We start from the raw sequence: 22,701 nt of genomic DNA, 5'->3' as shown, positions 1-22,701 counted from the left end.
GACCTAACCATGAGGAGCATTTTCCATTTCATTGAAAATAAGCTACCACTGGAATGGAAGATACAATTATTCAGCCACATACAACACCATTATCCAATAGTTCATGGTAGAAGGTACGTACCTTCTTACTCAGTTGAAATTCTTAGAGGCAGTTTTAGGTAAATAAAATATAGTTTTCTGAGACAGAATTTAACAGCTGTCTTTGCTTAGTGTTTTTATTGGGTTTTCTTTCTCTCCTAAAATGAACAAAATGTGATAAAATTTACATATTAGTGCCACAGAAATGTATGTTTCTTGGCATCCCATATCCTGTTTCCTTCTTTCCCAAGTTTGCTGTTCTCAGCTTCCCAAGTACAGCAATCCCCCAGCTGCATGTGATAATTCTCATCTCAACAACAACAAAAGAGAAAAAAGAATAACTCTTTTCAAAAATAATACACTCATTTTCACACCAACTTTAAAAGAAAAGTAAGTAAATGAACAGCTGGACTACAGTAAATTATTTTTGACGAGTTTAAGGAAATTTTATATACAATCTTTTCTAAGTATTTCCTCCACACCTGCAGCACGCTCTTTTTCCTCCATCTCACATTCAGTTCTGACTGAGAATGATGATAACATGGGATCCTGAACCATCAGCTACTCTGGAAAAAATCTACATTGCAAGAAGAAGAGTTATTTCTACTTTTTGATTTGATGTCCTTCTCCTCTTCCTTTCTCTATGATAAAAAATCCCAAGGCTCTAGTGAATCTTTGTATCAGAATAAGGAATAATTTTGCCATGGAGAAATGGTTTGTTTTTCAATAGTACTACAAAGCAGACCTTTAGTGTAGGTCAGATTATTTTCATTTACATTACTGGAATTCAGGGAATTCTTTCCTATAAGAGAGTTTGGAGCAAGAGGACGATGTGCCTGATTAGTGGAAGTGTATCCATAAAAAATATGTCTCAAATGTTTCCCACTCTCCAAAATAAAAAAATTATAAATTACATCACTTCAGCACCTGCATGACTATGCATTGCTTGATGCTCTCACTAAGAGCTATGAAATACATTCTAGATATTTCTGCAACCTCTGTAGTGTTGCTACACAGAATCCACCATTTTTCTCCCCCAGTTATCCTAGACATAGATATTGAGCTTACTTAGAATCATAGAATTATAGAATAGTTTGGGTTGGAAGGGACCTTAAAGATCATCTAGTTCCAACCCCCCTGTCATAGGCAGGGACACCTCCCACTAGATCAGGCTGCCCAAAGCCCCATCTAGCCTGGCCGGGAACACCTCCGGGGATGGGGCATCCACAGCTTCCCTGGGCAACCTGTGCCAGTGCCTCACCACTCTCATTGTGAAGAAATTCTTCCTTATGTCTAGTCTAAATCTGCCCCTCTCCAGTTTATACCCATTATCCCGTTACCTTAGGATCTGCTCATTTTAACAATTTAAAATGGCAAAGTGGGATGAAGTGCATTTTGGAATTATGCAAAAAAATACTAGTCCTTTAATGGAAAAATTACTCTGAATCCTGATATTAAGATAAAAATGTATTCTGAAAAGCAGATTATCACATTATTTTAAAACATAAAAAAAGCTTTATTCATCTAGAAACACTTGACAGAATCAATTACCACAAACCGTGGACACTATGTACTACAGCAGATAATAAGTTTTAGTATTCACCGAAAATAAAGCTGATGCAACCTATACTTTTATTTTCTTCTGCACACTCTGTCACAACATTGCTTGATAAGTATTGTTACTTTTGTTGGTTGTTAAATTTCTCAATGAGACTAGTATAGCAGCTCCCCTAATTGAACAATTTATCAAGAATCTTTGCCTTTTAGAATGAGTCTAAAAGACAGACAAAAAACAGAGTCAGTAAAAACTACTTAAATCTTAGGACATATATTATACTAGTTTTCAATGAACAAACTGGAAGCAATGAAAATGTGCATATCTTCAAATGTCATTTGACTGACTGACACTTCTTTACACTTCATTATTCAAGTGTCAAGAAGTAAATAAGTGAGTTTTATAGACTTTATGTTAACTTACATTAGTAGTTAATTTACTCTGACAGCTTTGCATTCTGGAGTACTATAGCAATGCTTGAACTGAAGGATGATGAAAGCTCCTCACCACCCCCTCTAATAATACTCAGACACTTTGGTTTCTCCCATACTTTTCCTGTGATTTCAAAGGATGGAAATTTATTGCAGTACAGTACATTTGAGAGTTCATGCACATGCCTGCATTACATACAGAAAATTTTCCCTTATTTTCAGACCTGACATCATTGGTAGGAAAAGTCACAGCATGAAATCTGATGTAGATGTTGTTAATTTCATTGGTGATGTCAAGTGGGCCTGCCTCTGTGAGGGTTCGGCACCTTGGGCAACAAAACTTCTGAAAGTAGGTGACAAAATTTAACACACTTACCCACAGTGTGAAACACTAACACTTGATATCAGAAGTCTCCTGCCAAAAGCAGAAATTCTGGCAGTTACATTTAAGAGAACAGTTATCCTTTGGGTTTGGTTTAGATCTTAGCAGTTGTTCTTTCTCAGTGTTAGCACCTCTCTTATTACTGGAAAGAAGAAAAGCATTCAGTTATTTTGTGTATAAAAGAGAATGGGGGTGGGGAAAACAATGCGAGTTGTCTCATGTCAAATGCAAGGGTAGGAGGAAACAGGTGGCAGAAGTCCCGCTTGATTCAGTGGGGCTGGAGTGCAGCCAACCCAAAAAGAGCTAGCGCTGTTCCACCTCACCAGAAAGATCTGCATAAATGTGGCTTGGATGCTGCTGGAAAGCTGGCAAGTTATGAAAAAGCCTTCCAACTGTGGCACACCACTTGGTTCCATTTACTTTGTTTTCTTGGCAGGTTTTCCAGAATAGGTTTTGTTCTTTCATTGATTTGAACATTGTTTTTATTTGCTTGTTCGCCTTATTTTTTAAAAGTTTACCTTTGGAAAAAGAGAACTAGCTTTTTGAAAATGCAAGAAGTAATAGAAGTGAAAATAGTGTTCGGGTGGTGAGAAATCACCTTTTTTTGAAGATCCTTTTCCTTTCTTTTCAGTGCTAAAGTTTCTTCCTATTACTTTCTGTAAATTGTTCTGAGTCATGAATTATTTCAGAGGAAGAGGAATGGTTTGGAAAACACTCAGATTTTCTTAACTTGAGAAAATAGCAGATTACATAAAATATATGAAAACGTTGATAAAATTATTGTTGCTTTGCCATCAGAATGAAAGCAAGGCACAGTTGTTGTTGTTTTCCAGAACATAAGAAATCTTAAAAGTTAAAGTTTATCTTACCTTGACTTCAGTGTTTTATTTGAATTATTCTTATAGTACCATCAGGTTCCAGCCTTATTCACTACCAGCTGAATCAATTACCTTTCCTGATAAAACAATTTTCCAATGTTTCAGGTTTTAAAATATGTGATTTCACCAAGGCAACAGTCTCTGACTTCATAGCAAGAATCTTTTTTAAATTAATACACACCCCATTCTTCTTCTCTATAAAGAAAGGCAATTTAGTGAGAGTAAGTTTGTTAAATTAGGTAAGTAGGTGCGTTAGACACTGGTAGGAATTTTTAAGTGCTGTGTTATGAATCAGTGCAAATGTATGCTTACTGCAGAACTGTCTTTAAATCAGAGATAATATAAACATGAATCACAGTAATATTTACTCCATAAAGAAAATTATAAAACTGTTTCTCCTGTGTTCCACATCCAATGGAAAACAAAAAACCCTCTATCCTTAATCAAACTGTTCAAAGGCAGACCTTTGTTTATTGTTTAAAAACTTCTTTACACCTGACATTGCTCCCTCCTCCTCTAAAGTGGAGGTTAAAGATCATTGATAAGAGTAAGAAGTAACATGAAAGGAATTTGAAGAAATGTGCACAGCCAAGCAATAGAGCAGGTTGCCCAAAGATGCTTCATCCATGGTTGTTTTTAAAGACTTAACTGGATGAATCCCATGAACCAGATCTGACCTTGTAGATGAACTTGCTTTGAGCAGATCAGACCACAGACCTCCCCGGATCCCTTCCAGCCTGAATTATTCTGTAATCCTATGATCATATTACCTATATTTTTATAAGACAATGTTCATTTTTCTAGGACATTATTAGCTTTCTAATCTACCCTTTCACTAGAAAGGACACTTTCAGACAGTTCACCGATGTTCACCTCATACTCTCAAATGTTTAAAATGGAAGACAAGCATTTTTTGGAATTGTATATTATAGTATTACACAGAGGCTGAAGTTATGCACAATCACAATACTGTTAGCATCCAAATGTAGAAAGTACAAAAGAGATTTCTATGCTCACCTTTCACTTTCCTTATTAAATCATGAGGAGGTTGGGGTAGATATAGCCTAGTGAATCTTAAGCAAAAAGGTCATTTAGACTGTATTTCCTTTTTCTCTTTTCATCACAGTATATTGACCCCCTTTTTGTCACTGAGGCGTTTGGTGTTTCAGGCATCTAGGATCATTGAAGTACTCAGAAAATAGCTCAGTTCTCCATTAGGAGGTAGGTCCCTCATACATGACCACCACAGAAATTCCAAGACTGCCCCTAACAGTCCTGCAAGATATGGGCACCCCGAAATCCTGGCTGGGGTAGGACATTTCAATAAAGTGAAACAGAGATAATGCTCACATCCTCTGACTCCTGTCTCTTCCTGAGCAGGTCTTTTGAGCAGGGAAGACATTGTTCTGCTTTGCTACACATTGAGTGAGTTCCCTCTTACTTCTCCCTGGCTGAGATTCCTCTAGAAACATGAGCCAGAGGTACAACATACAGCTGGCAGAAAAGTACTGTCATGTTATTTTTCAGCTCTGGCTACTTTCTCAGGATTTATACAGGCAGCCAAAATTAGTCCAATACTTGTTCAGGGCAGCCCCTAGCCTGGGAACTGGAAGCCATTAAAACAGGGTAAGTCTTTGATTTTGTTTGCAGATTTGAAAACATCCTCTGCATTTGTCTGAGGTAACACCTCTGCAGTTGGCAATGAAATAATGCCAGTTCACACTATCTGAAGTGCTGGCTTTGACAGTGCATTGTCAGCTATTCCATCTCTTGGTGTCAAACCGTGCATCAGAAACAGCAGCACTGAGAAAACAGCTGATGTCTCTGTTTCTTATGCCAACCAGAGAATACAATGTCAGACGCAAGATTTGTTTTATCTCAAGTCTGGAAAGATGTTTGGTCTCTGTCTTTTTAAAATACTGAATTTTACCAGAATTTCCAGTTTTCTCTGTGTCCCATATCCTGGATTGTGATTCTAACTAGGAAGTTTATGGGAGAAACAAAAATACTCAAGTCCAGATAATGACATAGCTTTTCTGAATCTCTCAGTGTCTGTATCTGTGATCTGTGTTCACAGAGATCAGGAATATTTTTGTCATTAAAAATACATTTCTATACACTGGCTTGTCTTCACCAGGAGATAGATATTACTTAGGTATCCATCTCATTTAAGCACCTACTGTCAAAATTTTAATCTCAAAACCTGCATATTGCCGCTGTCCAGAAATGCCTGAAGGTCTACAGGACCTTACATTTCTGACTTAAAACTTCACTGGGGATCTGATTTCTGCTTTGGCAGGTTTGACTATAGAAAGAAGTTATTAGCAGTGTCCATTTTGGCAAGGCTCAATTTCACTGGGCAGTTTCAGATTCTGGAGAGCTATTTCATGCCATAAGATGTAATTGTTTCACAAAATAAATATTCTCAAAACTTCCATGCATGACGGTTAAGGAAGAAGAGGAAATGGAAGAAGTTATTCCAGTTTGAATTTGGTTGAACTCTTTTTTTCTTTTTTTTCTCTATGAGCAAGCTTGCTCTGTTTTCTCTTGCTCAGGAGTACTGACATGCCAGAAAGGAAACAGCAGCAGGCAGAGACATCACTGAGCTCATAGCCATGACACCAGTAATGCCCACAGTCTACCAAACTGAATAAAGGAAAGGTCAACATCTGGGTACATTTACTAACATTGTACTAAAATCCTAGCCCTAGACAAACTGCTTGTAACCCCAAGGAGTTTTTTTCCATCACACCAGCTATTCTGAGTGAAATAAGCCGCCTGGGTGCTCTGTTCACTGTTCTGCACATTTCCAGCCAGTACCTAAGCTATAATTGTACGTAATGATCTGCCCACTGAAAAGGGATGTCTGCTCTTAACTCATAAAGATTCAACCATTTTGAATAGCAAACACATACCCTGAAAACATGCTACCTTCAAAAGCCCAGCTCTCCAGTATAAGCATAGATCAACATAGCTGATTTGCACAAAAACACTATTCCTCCTTTTGTTGCTACTCCCAAGCTGTTAACAAAAAGAAAATTAATCTAAAATTGTAATGTTAGCACTCAGTTGATACACAACTTGGACTCTTCCAATTTTATTTCTAATAAGAATATTTGATTTGCTTTATTATAGACTGACTTGTTTTATTTGTGTGCCAGCAGCAATTGCAAGTAACTTTGAAAGCAACAGTGACATAAAGAAATATAAAAAGGGATTTGCACCAAGTCTTTGCTTATATCATTTTTCTACATAATAATATGTAGCATTTAGGAAGTTCTTATTTTGTATTAATCTCTCAGCAACAGGACAACAGGGTGCACCTACCTTAGCACTTTTGTTCAGAACAGGGAGAGACTTGCAAAGCAAAACCCCTGAGTATCTCCCCTTACTCTGCTTAGTTCATGTAGCTGAGCAGTCTCAGATCATGCAGACTGGCTGCAGCTTAAGTGGAAGATACACTCTGGGAGGTACCTAGCAGAAAATGAGCATTCACTTCATGGGACCAGGCTAGGGTTTGTCCAAAGTGTTACCCCTCTCTTTTCTTCTCACCTCCTTAAAACACGTATAACATAGACATCATATCCTCAGCATCAAACTGCTTTGCTGTAAAGTCTATGGGTCTATATTACTTACTAAGAGAGATGCAGCCTCAGCCAATCTGCCTTTAGCATCTGGCAAATGGGGAGATGAGCAAACAAAATAGCAACAAAGTCACCAAAATGCTGTAAAATAGATTGAAAAGAGAGAAAATGTCATCTCCATAGTGCCATTCATTATAAGCTGGATTCTTTTCCCTCTGCACTAGCAGTAGTTATGCAAAGACACATGCCTTTCTCAGACAATTATTTTGGGTATTATAAAAAGCATTATTATTGCTTGTTGTTGGTAATAATTATTGTTTGAGTTGTTGTCAAACTCTTTGAACTGTCTGCCAAGCCTTCCAGCAGGGGCGGGGGGAAGGGGAAAGCATCCTGAAGGCGCAGTTTCTTTGAACTGATCTCTGGAGCTTTGATTTGGTAGCAAACATATCCTGCCATCTGAATTTACTGAAAAATGAGCTCTCATTCTGTACAAAGCATGTTCTTTATGCATGAAGATACTGACTTTACTGTATTAGTGACCCAGAACAACAGAGTACAAGGAAATTAGATGGTTTCACCATGTTTTAATAGTAGCAAGCTTTATTGGACATGAAAACTTAAGCCTCTGTGGGACTGTGAAATTTTATAGCACTTTTAATATACATGGGGAAAAAAAGAGCCCACATACAGTTTATGCTTTAATATTGCCAGAAGTGTATGACATATATACATAACATGTTGGTGTAGGGATTTTAGTAGCTATGCCTGCAGTTTCTTTGGGATTTAGATCAAGGTTGCAATGGACAACAACCTGCTAAAAATGGCTTCAGGAGCTCTCGGGAAGTGTTTGGGAATGAGTTAGCCAGCATGGGCCAAAAGCAGGCTAGGGGCAGTGAATACACAGTCACATTGTGATGCCTGGGAACTATCTCAGACACTGTTTAATCCCATAATATAGTCATAATCTAAGAGGTTAGCTGCCTTTTAGATGTATATCATCTTCCAGATTTTACTATAAATAAAAACCTAACAGAAAGATGCATAAAGGCATAAAACAGATATAAGCTTGCAGCAGAATTCAACAAAATATTCAAACCCTATAGTCAAAAGATATTAAAGAAAGTTTCAGTGAGGAAATCAGAAGGTTAATTTAAGCCTGATAGCAGATGAAGTTCTAAATATCTTGTAGTTCTAGGCCTTATCTCCCGAGCCAGTTGTCAACATACTTTTAAAGATCCTTCTAAAAGTACCTAGTTAACAGAATAGGGAAGGTCCTACACATCTATATGTGTGGGAGACCCAACATATATTTAAAAACTTGACCGTAAATTACATCTATACCTGAAAGCTTGACAAGACAACTCAATGAGAGGTCTTGGTGATGCTAAGACCTGAAATACTTCATCCCACAGTCAGATGCAGTCACAATTTATGAAATGTCAATTACGTCCATTGAGCAGCTAGAGTTGGTTGGGTTTTGATGAGAAAGCAAAGGCAATGCATAATATTGCATTCTGGGAGGTGTTTCTAATTTATGGCAGTGGTTTCTAAATCTCTAGATTTCTACTCTCTTTTCAAGCACTGTATAAATCAAAATAATTAAAAAAAAATTTAAAAATCCATAACTGAACACAGGTGTACATCATGCCCTACATAGCCACTACATTTATATAGGAGAAATTAAATTTTTAAGCTTGGTTTACTGTACTGTGAGGTGAAATTTTTAAAACACATGATGAACATGAAAAATTTTTCAATGAGAGGAACATTAACAAATTCACTTGTTAGGTCTTGGGCCAGAGCCTTGTTCCTATGAAGGTGCTTCATGCTTGTGTGCTACTGTAAGGAAGACCCAACAGTGGTGCAGTTAGTGAGCAATTTCCCTGTTCTACTTGCAGCTGGTCTCATGGGTTGTAACAAAAATATTAACTAGAGTAAAAGGTATTGGTGAAGAGTTTCTAGTCCCTAGAGTTTTCCAGCTTTCTGAGCTTGCAGATGGGGCCAAAGGATCCACCCAACCCAACGTATACAATGGTGCTGAACTCTCCTGCCTGGCACAGGGAGCATCAGGACTTCCACAGAGAAATTATATGATGAGGTAGCCAGCGGTCTAAGCCTGAGCAGCTGCCCTCAAGCTGGGTGCCACATAGGCCAGACACAATAGCCGCTGCCAGCTGGGATATCCACGGCATGCTTCATCACATGGTGAATCTCCTCATGCACACATGCCAGCGGGAGACGTAAAAGCAGTGCTGAAGCTCTGTTCTAATTTATATCTGAAGTCTGCAAGGCCTGGGACCAGGTCATTCTAAATAATGTAGATGCCCTAGATGAGCAGCTGGAGTAATTAACTGGGAAAGGATGCAAACTCATTCTTGAAGAAATGTGACTGTTGGACCCTTGAAGAAGTAGTAGTAAGTTTGTAATGAAACCACCTCTCCACAGGTTTGGAGCTTGATGAAGTTCATGGGAAACTGATGCCTTAAAGCCAGAAACATTGCCCAGATATTCTCTCAGTTTTAATTGCAATGGAGAAATGTTGATTCATGTTAATTTATTCCTGATTCTAGAAATGAAACCTTTTCAAAACTGGCTGCAAAGTCAAATCTTTCACAGAGATGATAATCGCATGAGGAATAAGCCAAGTCATGTGCATGTAGGCCAAGCAAATCGAATCCAGCATATATACAGGGAATTTAACAGAGGGCTTCACTCTGCAGATCTCCTTTGAAGCTGAAAGTTGTCCTGAATATTTTTGGAAGAAACAATCTCTGAGACAGTGTCAGCTTCCACAAAGAAAAGAAAAAATGCCTCAGCAAAAAAGAAAACACTGCAGTGCTTGATCAGCCCACTCTTCAGTCATTGACAGGGACAAAAAGCATCAAGAAGAGGACAGCCTTAGCTGATGCAGCCTCCTCTGAAAAGCTGCTGTTGTGGCTGTTTCAGATGCCGGGGCTACAGCTGTGTCTGCTGGTGACAGTGAAGGTGACTGAGGAGGGGCTAAAAATATGAACGCCCAGGGGATCACACTAAGCATTTGCCCTGCCGGACACTTGGGCTGAAAGTGAATGAGAGCAAGAGCTAGACAGGGTGAGACAAAGCATCTTGTCAGAGCCTGCCAGAAACAGCTGAACCTTCAATTTGAGTGTGAAACATAGATTTACATTAGGGGCAAGGATCATGATGGAGGTGGAAACGGGTTGAGGAAAGAGGGAGGAAGGGTGGAAGGACAGCTGTGGGCATAGTTCCTCACTGGCTAAATTACAGAAACAGCCTGCAGGGACAGAGACAGGCCAGCCAGGTTTTATGTGCAGGGGAAATTAATATAACCATTTCCCTTTCTTAAGAAGGTGGAAATGTCACCTTCTCAGGTGAAGAGGAAAAGGCACAGTGTTCCCCCAAGGTCACTTCATGGATTGAGACATCCACGCAAGTAAACAATACGAAAAAGGTCCAGATCTGAAGAGGCGTTTCCAGATGAGAGGTGCTGGACATTAGCTGCATTGTCAAGGAACATCTACAGTACCGTGGTTTAATGTGCATTTGCCCTGCTACTCTCATAAAAAACAAGGCTGAAGATCCTTTCCCAAGACAGGATCATTTCCTAACAGTTGTTTAAGTCCTTTTATAAAAACTCCTCAGATGTAGTTTTCATTTACCTGCACATTCCAATATTTCCCTAATCTCAGAGCAAATATTTTTGATATCTAATCCGAACATCCCAGCCACAGTTTAAGGCCAGGACATTTTATCCAATTACTCATGAAAAGGAAATAAAGTTTTGAACAGTTTTTAATTAAATTGATTCTTTCCTCCTTCTTCAGAGGACTATTTTTCATATTTGGAATAAGCTTCCTTTCTGACGTGGCTTGGCCAGCTGGTGACAGTGAACCTCTAGGCAGAATGGCTTTTAAGTATCTATACTCAAGAAAAGAAGAAAGTGAAAGCATGAGGAGGATATCATCAGGGAAAAATGTATATGGTACCTAAATGGACAATCATCTTCTGCCCTTTCATCCTGGACTGTTGAAGGCTGATACTCTATGTATTAAACAAGATGGGCGAATTTACCAAGTCCAACAGGAGGACTGTGTAGAGAACTGCAAAGGCTTGCCTGTAGTAAGGCAAAAATGCTGTAAACTTTGTGTTTACCACCAATAAATCAGCAGAAACCATTAATGAACAGACTTCTACCTTCACTAAGCAACTGGTGTTCAGACTACTGTTAGTATGGATGTGAAAGAATATCAGCCATCAAAACATCCCCAGTGGAGACAGACGCCCTTAGGAGTCAAAAATGCCCAACTTTACATGTAGCTGTAAGTGCTGCCTCAATACAGAGTCAAAACATGCTCAGACAAACCTAGTTTAATGTAAGCTTTTTCTGATGTGAAGGAGGAAGAACCTAACTTTGTAATGGAACAGTGAATAAACCATGGTGTGCTGATCCAATCAAAATTCAAGCTGGCTGGCTTACAAGCTGGAAATTCATTGCAAGTAGCCAATACTCCTCAGGAGTTTCCAAGACAAAGAAAGGATTTTTTGAGTCAATGGACTCAGACCTGTTTGAGAAATAGGTTATGTTTCCATCACGGAAAGCCCTATTTGGTAAGGGCAGAGACAAAAAACCAGAAAAACAATATTTCAGAAAGTGATCCAAAACTGAGATGCAACCAAGTAATGCATGGAAGAAGAATTATCATCTGATAAATTCCGTTCATAAATTCATCAGGCATATCATTAAAGATAAGACAGAGATCTTTGCATATCATTAATGGTGGACAAAATTTCAAATCAAGGAGTGGTTTCATCAAAGGCATAACAGGTAGATAGATTTCCATATAATGAATGCATTTCTATTCATTAAATTCTGCAAGTAAGGAAATAATGAGTAGTGGAAGTGCTCATTATCAGATACTGATATTTATAGAAAACCACTGCATTGGAGGGAAAATATACAGCCCAAATCAATATTTATGAAGGACTGTTTTCCTACGAATGGAGAAAAACTTTGCTTTTTTACCATGACTTCTTTGCTTAATTATCTACTTTTGCATTTTAATCAACACAAATGCACTGTGTTTGTTAACAACCAAGTAATGAAAGTGCTCTGCTCATTATTCCTTTGAGGAATTCACTCCCTTGGATATCCTTGTTGGATAGCTGCAGTTCCTAGTACAGCACATATACATTCTGTCCTGTATTTACTCTTTGCTTTGGTGTTCATGAAAATGCTTTTTAGTGCATCAAAAAAAAAAAAAAGAAAAGAAAAGAAAAAAAAAAATAGCAGCTGTGACATTAACAAATGGAGTCCAGAAAAAAATATTTTCAGGCAGAAAAAAAGGCTTTGACCAGATCAGGCTTGGATTTTTTTACTCCTCTTTTCCTGAAAAAAAATATGATTGAAAATGACCTTTAGGTAACTATCATTATCCAAAATGAAAACAAGATTATTCAATTAATACTTTATATAGTACAAAAATGTTGGGCCATATCATGGGATTTAAAAGCTTATATTCAATACACACAGATTTAATATTCATGCAAGTAAATCCTGTGGGTGCAGAGCAGAACACAAACCATGGTATTTAATGAGATTCTCTATCTGAAAAATGTGGTTATGGTTAAACCCCTCTCTCCTTTACAAGAAATCTAATATTTGATTTAGGTTAATGATGCCTCTTCTCAAATTAATCTTCTGTCTTTAATTATTCAAATCTTCAGCATTACAGAAACCATTCTAATTATTCCCATTGCTCAGCAGCAAAAATTATGCTTAAATTTAAAATCACTTTAATGGGGACCATATTATTCTCACGCTCATTTGACTATTTAAGATTTCACCTCTGAGACAAAAAAGGTTGACGGCAGCCAACATCTCCTTTATTAAAATTATCATCTTCACATTTTTACTAGTAGCTTAATAAGAAGCAATGTAGACCACTCTTATTAGATTCTGCCCCCACCTTTCAACTAGTAAATCCCACCCCTCATATTATCTCATCATTTATACTTTTTAAAGATTTATGATACTGATATTCTTTTACAATCTGTTCAGTTTATAAGATGGCAAGGCTTTAAGTACTTTTTTCTGATGAATTGTTATTTAGAAATAAAGATTGTTCTTTATTTCAGGTAAATAAAATAGCATGTGAGACTGCAATATTGCTATTTGTTTCCACTGTTATTTCAAGATCTTAGAACATACTCTGTAAGTATAAGTTCTAAATACAGCAAAAGGACACTTAGAAGGACAAGAGAGGAAAATATTTTAGAAAAGTTTCTATTGCTTTATACTTAATGTATTTATTTTTATCATCAGAGGAGTATTTGAATTTTAAGACATGGAATCTCCATATAGCATGTTTCATTTTACTTAATATTTTTGCCTCATTTGGGGACCCACTGCTGTTTTCAAAAGTAAGGTTCTGCTCTGATTTCCTCTGTATTTTGGAGGTTACAGATAACAACTCCCAGTACTGAGTCATCCAAAACTTGATTTTGATCGCAGTCAGGCTGAAGACCTTCTTATGCGGAAGAAAACATATAGCACTGTGGCTCTATTCCTTCATTCCAAGACAGACATCCATAACCCCAGGACTACTTTGCTGGGGTGAGGACGTTTCTAGGTGAAATGTTTACAAGTACATTAAAAAACTAAGCAGCTTCTTCATGAAAGCAAAAGGAAAAATGGGAAGTCCTCTTGACAAATATGAAGTCCATGGCTTCCTTTCTATGCAATAGATTCAAAAGCTAATCAAGTTTACTCTGGCCAGTCTGGACATAGATGATAAGTTGACTGTCTTTCTGAGGACATGATATACTGTTATGTACAGTTATAAATATAAGCAAGCATGCTTTGTACCTCAGGACACAAGTTAGGTACAATCATCTTGGGAAGGTGTGAACTAATATCTATTGCTGCTTGCAAAATAGGAACTGGAAAAGGATTATGACTCTGGGTTAACCATTACCCAGCCACAGATTCTTCCATACTTTCTCTCTTTCCCATTTCCCCACTGATTACTTCTTGCACAACATCTGTTCTTCAGTCTCCTACTTGCTTAACTCACTTTTTTAGACAGGCTAGTGAACCCATTTCAACCCCTCTAATCATGTGCCCTGTTAACATCATGCTGAACAGAAGGAACATAGAGTTTTCCTTCCCCTGAGTTCACTTTCCAGAGAGGAGCCCTAGTGGGAGTGTCAGGTGGCATCATTAGGAGTGAATTTTCAGTAATTGCATCATTATGTGGATTTCTACAGTATCTGGTATTCTCAAATGAATTAGAAACACATCAGGGTTCAACAAAAGAAGTGATACCCTCCTCTACTTGCCTCATCATAACCTCCTTCTTAAATAGATTAAATTCTTTCTTAAACAGATCAAATCAAGTTAATAACTTTCTTGGGGAGCATTGCCTATAATAATCAGATTTCTCAGGGGAAGATACTAATAATTAAATATATCAGGGCTAGACCTCTATCTGACATTCACAGATACTAGTTCTGTAGATGAAATCCATTGGAATGAGGATAGCTCAGCAGGTTGCTCAGCTACATCAATCTGTTTTAAAAAATATTTCATTTCTCTGGGGCTTTTCTGGAAGGCTGTTTTGTTTTGCATTGTTTGTTTGTTTTGAAGATAAAACATACCTTGTTGACAAGAAAGGGTTGCCAATTCTAAATTCATTTATTAATCACAGATTAAACATTAACCTGGCATTTAAGAGTATAGAAAACATGGTAGTACTCAGAACCCGCTTGGGACCACTGAAAAAAAAAATCATCACTGCAGTTGAAATAGCAATGCTGCTACCATAAAGCTAGTCATATCACCTGACAGTTGGTCCCAAAACATTTGGAAGAACCTAAAGAATCAGACTTGAGCACTTCCCTGGATTATTATCTTGGAGTTAGCTACAACCCACTTATTGATCCTTGGTCTCTAACAACATGGTAACTCCTGATCTGATACAGATTTAAAATTACCTTTTATACAGTTCTTAAATGTGGACTATTGATTTGATAGACTAGAATAACAACCCTCACTGTCATATCAATGCATATGTATGGGCTCCTAAGAGAATTATTGATCCTTTAAACTCTAATAGATCTTGCATGCTTATGAACTCTTCAAATATACACTATTGACCTGTACATCTGCACTTTGTATATGTGAATTATTCTTAGGAAACCTTTAAAACATTAATTATTGACAACTAAATATGTCACTGTAGAACTTCTGGAGATCTCAACCTCTTCTGTCAGAACAACTGCCTTGATTGCACACTTAGAGACTTTCATTTAGGCCTTATGTCTCAATTTTTCAGCAGAAATCTCAAGCACAGGGTAACTCCTGTCTACTAAAGATTTGTGTTCTCTCAGTATTTTAACGCAGTGTCACATATAAGTGTTTGGTGGAGCTTAGTGCACTAAAAATAACTCATACATAATCACAGGAAATTACAGACAACCAGCTTTTCCCTTCCATACTAATGACTGATTTGACTTACAGATCAGAAAAAAAAAAAAAAATGTACAATGGGCCTAATAGCAGTATGTGGTGGTTAACACATAGGCTAGCAGCAAGCATTCAAACCTATGAGCATGTACCTCTAGCGTGGAGGCTTAGGCAAGGTTTATCCTTTTAGGGCTCCATATGGCCTGGGCTGTCTAAACTGCCTCAGTTGCTTATCCCCACAATTGGCTCAGCTGGGCTAGCACTTGCAGAGACATTTCCCCAAAGTATAGGTTTTGGTGCAGAAGGTTTAAAAAGGAGAATTCTCCAATAAGTGTCCTTAAGAAAAATAGCTATAATCCTACAGATTGGAAACATTATGTACTTTTGTTTCTGGTACTTCCAGGATTTTTTTTTGGTCCAAATTTTCTTCAAGTGAATGTTACTCATTTCAGCAGCAGCCCGCAAACCCGTTCTTTATGACTGTTTCCTTATGTAACCAAATTCAATGCCAGTTTCAAAAAGACAAAACTTCACTCAAAACCAGTGAGCTTTGGGTTCCATTTGAATTACCTTGTCAATATGGATTTTCAGTGTAAATAAACCACAGCATTTCCTGAGATTCATGTTTTGAAAACTGTCAGCTCTGAAAGTTTTTTGTTTAAGAAAAAAATCAAAGTAAAACATTTCTATAATGTCTTTGCTTGTTAAATGAAATGGTTAATTTTTTGCTTCAAAATCACTTTTGGGAAACTAAATACTTTTTATGTAAAAGAATATTAAAAACACGGTAGTGCTGCATTATTAACTTCTGAATGAAACAGTTACAATTTTTCTGAAATTTATTGTTTCAAGACAAAAATTTTTGCAATCTTATTTTGTGGGAAATTCAAAATTGTTTTATTCTGGTTTTAGACATTTTCCTGCACCGATGAAATATAATCATTAGCTAATACTTATATTTTTGTTAGCGCAACATAAATTTGCTTACCAATATGCAATATAGTTTTCATCCAACTAATTTTATAGCCGAAGGGGTAGACTATATTTATTTCACTCAGCTTCAAATCCACAAAAAAAGTGCAACTACCCCAAGTATGACCCTTCCCTAATTCTCACATACGTAATCCTCATTATAAACTCTAACTTCATGAATAAGGGCTCTATCAAGCTTCATGAGTGTGAAGTCACATCAGAACTGGGTCCACGAAGTTAGCAGGCTGAACAGTGTTTTGACAGCTAACTATCCAATAAAACACAAAACACTCTTTCTGTCCATGAAATACATGTCCACTACTCATCCATACCCAGGGGCAACTCCCTGAGCTAATACACGCTGTCCTCACTCAAGAATGAAGGACAAAGCTCTTCCCTACAATAAATTAATACTGTGCAAAACACAGTGCAAAAGTTAGCAATGCTCATTTTACATTAAGCAGTAGCCAATGCCCTCCCTCATAACATGACAGCTCTGCACTTGATTCTTCCCTTTTCTGCCTGAAGAATTTCAAAATTGCTGAGGATAACATCTTAAACACCATGCCAACACCATGCCACTCCTTCTTAAGTGAGGGTCCTACTCCCTTGAAGTTTCCCTAGCAGCTCTTTCACCTCGTGCCGACCTCAGAGAGTCACTGGATAAACTATAGTAAGCCATTTCATTTGGAAGGACTTGTGTTTGTACTCTAACAATTTTATCTGTGGATTATTTGCTGTAAACTGCACAAAGTGCTCTTGGATTAGGGGTTGAGGTCAGGTCTCATAACTCCCACATAAGAGTTCTTTTCCCTACGATCCTTCAAGAGCTTTACCTTCTGGTTCAGTGTCTAGATACTCTCACTCCCTGCAAACTGTAAAGATTAGAAGAAAGTGGCCACCTCTAACCAGTCAGTAACATTCCAAGATTCTGGTTAACACAACGCACTCCCTAGAAAAGGCCACATCCCTTTAGGAGGAGAAGCAATTCCCCCATCTCTCCCAGAACCTCTTCAATTTCAGGAAACATATTTAAATACTGTATAAAACACATTTATTTATTTATTTATTATAAAAAGAGGCTTGTTTTAAAGGAAAGCTACAGCTGTGTTTCATGTAAGTCTGAATCTAGGAGGTAAATCTGGAAAACAAAAAGAAATGGAGCCATCCATGTGATATGCACAGGAGACCACTCTGGAGTCTTGCCAGATACAGGTAAAAATCCATTAGAATCTTTATTAGTAAAAAACTAAAGCATCCAAGGGTCTTCATGGTAAAGCAACATTCACATAGAGGACTTTGGATTGCAGTTTTAGGGGTATCTAGATCTTGTTCAAATAGTTCAGAGTGTCTTTGTTCTCAGAGAAAAAAACTATGTAAGAAAAAAATGGTACAAATAATTGTGTCCATATTCGCTCCTTTGCTTCGGAATTTAAGCCACAACTCAATTGTATTCACTTGTTTGGGACCGGTAGATCTTGTAGTATTTGCAAATACTTTAGGACTTCTCCCATTTTAAGCACATTTAACTGTAAAAAAAAATCATAAACCTTTTATCTCTTATTTAAATGTGGGAATGCTGAAGCATTTAGATCTTCCCAGTATTATATGACCCATTTCATTCAAACATCAAAACACTATTATTTAAACACCTGCTATGACACCTTAGATCTACACAGCATTTCACAGGGTAAAGCAACAGTATCTTCTCCAAATACTGCAAAGTCCAAAGTTGTTCTTCCATATAAATAGCTCTAACTGGGGTCAAATCAACCTCAAAGATAAAGAGAATGGTAACCACACAAAATAGAGTTACCCAGAGATGAGAAGCCCTTTTTATTGGTGATTTCAAATAATAATCAGCCCAGGATTGAAATCTTTCCTATGTACTGCAGACAGGGAAGAGAACACCTGGAACTCTGTCTGGTCCAGAGAATCAAACAAACAAACATGCACTGAAAAATTTCCCCAAGGGTGCAATAACTTCCCATCTCTGTGCAATTCACAGTATGGCTGAGATGTACTCTAAGAAAGACTTCTGCCATTACAGCTCATGAAGTTTAGGGAAATGTGAATTGAATACTCCATTTTGCCCTATTTCCCATGTCAGGCACCAAGTGGCCAGCAGAGAATCATGCACTTCTGTAAGAGTCTGGCCATTTAATGGGGCCACACACAACCCACAAAAAGACCTCCCTTCAGGCATATTGTTACTGCCTGCAACCTTGGGACTCAGCACATTCTTTTGATCAGGTGACCCAAAGTCCCTCTGCAGCAGCCAAAACCCCAGGTTTCGAACATTGTTTAGGAAAAAAATATTATGGAGTTTCAATGAGAACAATCGGAAGATACTCCTACCAAACCAGTCCCCAGAACACCCTTACAGCTCAATATGCCAAAAATTGCCTTCTGTGTTTTATCACTCATTCATCTCACCCCATTCTGTGAAGAAAGTGTCACAGTGAATTTCTGTACAAGACAACTGTCTTAGAAGAAAAACAGTATGCATTAGAGCTCTTCATTTGTAACTTGCAAGTGGAAAAACCTGGGGCCAGAGCCTTCATGAAGGGAAGTTTTTGTTACTATGGAGAGAAAAAAATCTTAGAGGGATGCCCCAAGACCAAAGAGTGCAGGTTGGGCTGAGGTGCTGGCAATGCAGCTTCACCTTCTGTAGCACAATGATTCAGTGCAAATAGCAGCGATGGGGAACTTGTGGGCAAGACTAGTCTGAGGCAACGATTATTAGAGAATCCAGGGAAGAAAGGAACTATGGTTTCTCTATCCATCCCCACAGAAAATGACATCTAGAGAGTGATTGGAAAGAGTATGAAGAAAAGGGGGGAAAGGTAGAAACTGAAGAGATCTTATAAAAGCCACCTGCAGCACTTTCACAATGTGCCGGATGGACAGTTACATGCCTTTGTACATAGAATCCCAAGTAACAGCTACAGCCAGCTTACATTTTAACTCAAATGCATCCTTACCTCCTTCCATGTTATTTTTCAGCAGACAGCAATGTACTGTAAAACCCTAATTGTGTGTGTAAGTAATGGGGCATTTCCTGGGGATTAATGGCCACCTGGGAAGAATCTGATGGCCTGAGGTTCAGTCAAAGGCTATTAAACATACTTGATCCTTTAACCACTTGAATGCTGCTGAGCATATGCTGTCTGTGGGGTAGGACATGTTGTTGGATGCTTCCCTCTGTGGCAGAAAAATTGTTCTCAGTCAAGAAAGAGGTGGGACTGGTACTTTAAAGAAATGCTACTGCATCTCCCACAGCAATACTGAAGCCGTGGCAGAGCACAATAAAGATCCACTGAAAATGCACTGTGCCATACTTATTATTGCTGTTATAAAATTAAAATGCTGGGTAGGGGAATAAGTATAGTAGACCACAGTTACACTGCAGTAAATAGGGAATAACACCATTAAAGACAACGCAGTTTCACTACACTGCAATTAGAATGACTCTTTGCTGATTTGCTTGGGTGATGTTATATTGTTGTAATTTGTAGTATATGTCCCTAGCTGTCACAGTCACAAGTCCTATTGTTCTGGGAACTGTGCACAGAATAAATACCTGGTCCTTGCCCCAAATAGTTTACAGTATTGTTTCAACAACTGTTTGCTGAACATCTCTAAATTATTAATTCGCTATAATCTACCTTAGCCATTTCAGTTTACCTGAATTATTCTACAGCATTCTACCTAGCTGATAATCATCATTACCTTTTAGAGTAAAATGCAGCCAACAGTAAGTTTGTTTCATTGTGCTTTGAATGGTTGAATGTTAAAGAGCTTATCAAAGAATAAATTTGCAACAGAAAATTGTATTCTCCACTATTGGTTATTGGAGGTGGGGGGTGGGGAAGGGAGGGTGGATCCAGAATCCACAAAGAAACAGTGATACGTGAAAAAGGAAGTTTACTTTCCTAATGCCTGAGTTTAGGGAGGGGTGGATAGGTCATATAATGAAACTTTTAATATTTCTGCTGGTACGCTTAGATCAGAAGTTAGCACAGGAGACAACAAGCTACATTCTGATCCCAGCTGACATAATTGTATATCCTCAGCATTTCCACTGAACTCAGTGTAATCACTCTGGATTTGCACAGGTGATAACTGAATCATAATGTCATTTCTATATACACAGGTTTACTACATGACATTTCTGAAAACTTATAAAAGCATTTTCACAGAAAGATTAAAGGCCCTGAGGTACCTCTATTTAACAAGATGAAGCCCAAAATTTTTGGGGCTGATAACTTATCTGACATAAATTCAGACTGAGAGTAAATATCTATAGCCATGTTATGAAAATAACAGGGAGCTTAAGGGTGGATTGTGTTCTTGCTACTACAAGCAAAGAGAGGGATACTGCAGGGTTTACTATGGTATGATTTTAATCACTTTTCAAAAGGACAGTGCCTTAACCATTACCTTTTAAATTCCACTGAATTTTAGCATCTTCATTACGAAAGATATTCTTGCAAACAGAAAAAAATAGTTCTGGCTTTGATATACTTAGGCCTCAGTTGAATTATTATCAATTTAAGGGGTAGCTCTGCCACAGCACCTTAATTCTATGTTCATGCAGCCAGGGGTAACGTTTCTGCAGTTTCCTATGGTGCACCCATGGGTCTTAGCTCCTTTGATTTCAGCTAGCAGTCAACTCATAATTGCGAGGGCCTGGCTACGACTGTTTGCTTTGTAGCCATGTACAAAGCTTCAGCCAAGGCCTGAGACTGTATGAAAAAGTCAAAAAGGAAGAAAAGATATTTGCGTTACTCCATGCTCTACCTGTGCAGAAACCTGTCAAGTCATTGTGTTTACACCCACATGCTGGTCCTATCCTCTGGTCTGTGATGAAGACAAGTCCATCTCTCCCTTTATTGCTTGCCTTAGATGAATGGTGCTCTCTCTCTGCCACAAACTTCTTAATACCTGCTGGTTACTACAGGAGCCTCTGTGGCCAAGCAGAATCTCTATGCTGTGTCCCCAGTACAAGCTATGTTTAATCTGTCACCATAAAGCCATACACTTCCTTAGTATTGAGCATGAATGTCCTTATAACTGTTCGTTCTTTCAGGGCTTTCTATCTCTTTGAGGAGATGCAATAAAGTCAGTGAATTATTCAATATATTTTATTTCAAGAAAATATCTTTTATCTCCTCAGAGTTGCATTATATTTGAGGTAAGCAGCTGCTGCAGTGAGACTTACACTTTGACTCTCTGACCTGGTGATTACACACTGGAGAAACTGCTGGAGGTTATATAGTCCCAGTTTTTCCTAGTGATTTTATCTTATAGTATTTCAGACAGTCATTGTTAAAACTTACAAAATCAGAGTTACTGTAATGGAATTGAAAGAGTTAGCAGGCTAGAAAATGGAGGGCACTATCTCACCCAGAAAGAGAAGAAATATTTTATGGTTTCATTTTGCCAGTTTGTTTTCTCTTTGTGGTTCTTCGCTTTTTTTTCCTTTCTAATTTTTCTAACGAACCTACACCAGCTGTCTAAGTACTGTGGAGGCTCAAAGAAAATTACAGTTTCCCTAGCATATACTGATCTGATACTGTGTTTTAAGTCTAGTCAGAGTGGGAAATAGTAACTAAAATCACCATAAATTAATTGCTCGGTTTTCAGGCAGTACAGAGAAAAATTAGTATTGAATATTAACAGAACGCAGAGCAACTAATGAAAAAAAGGTGCAGGTATGCATACTAAGTGACCTCTATCTTTCTCTTTTGTCAGAAGAATTATTCATTAGCAAAGAAAATTTACATTTAAAATCAGTTCTCATGACTACATTTTGCTTCACCAGCCATCTTAGACATAGATCCTGATGCCACAAATACTTACATATGTGCTTAATTTTACTTATAGGAATAGTTCCAAGTAGCTTTAATAGGGCAATTCCAGGAATGTATCTTTTCCACAGAAGAGTAACAGCAGCGTATCAGATCTTGCCAGATTGGGTCCACAATTATAATATATGACTTTGACTGGCTAAAGCAGAGAAGACAGTGTCAATCTGTCTCACCTTACTTAGAAAAGCCCTGATCGCTCAAAAAAGATGCTTGCATAGGGAAATATATGACACATAAAGAACTTATATTCTGTAGGAAGTACTCATGAATAGTAGTATTTTGGATATTCAGTCCACTATGCATACTTTGAGCTCTGCTTGCTATCTGTGGCTTCTTCTCACTCTGCCCTGTACCTGCCTGGAAGAAGGTTGTGGCAGTTCACAGTTTCATCACCTTCTGCTGGGCAGATGCTGCAATCTCATCAATCTGCCCTGTGATTTCCTCCAGTGAAAGCCAGTGGAAATGTAAGATTAATTCAGACACA

The sequence above is a fragment of the Phaenicophaeus curvirostris genome, chromosome 1 (assembly GCF_032191515.1).
Source record: "Phaenicophaeus curvirostris isolate KB17595 chromosome 1, BPBGC_Pcur_1.0, whole genome shotgun sequence".
NCBI lineage: Eukaryota > Metazoa > Chordata > Aves > Cuculiformes > Cuculidae > Phaenicophaeus > Phaenicophaeus curvirostris.
Note: the sequence above shows the minus strand (reverse complement) of the source record.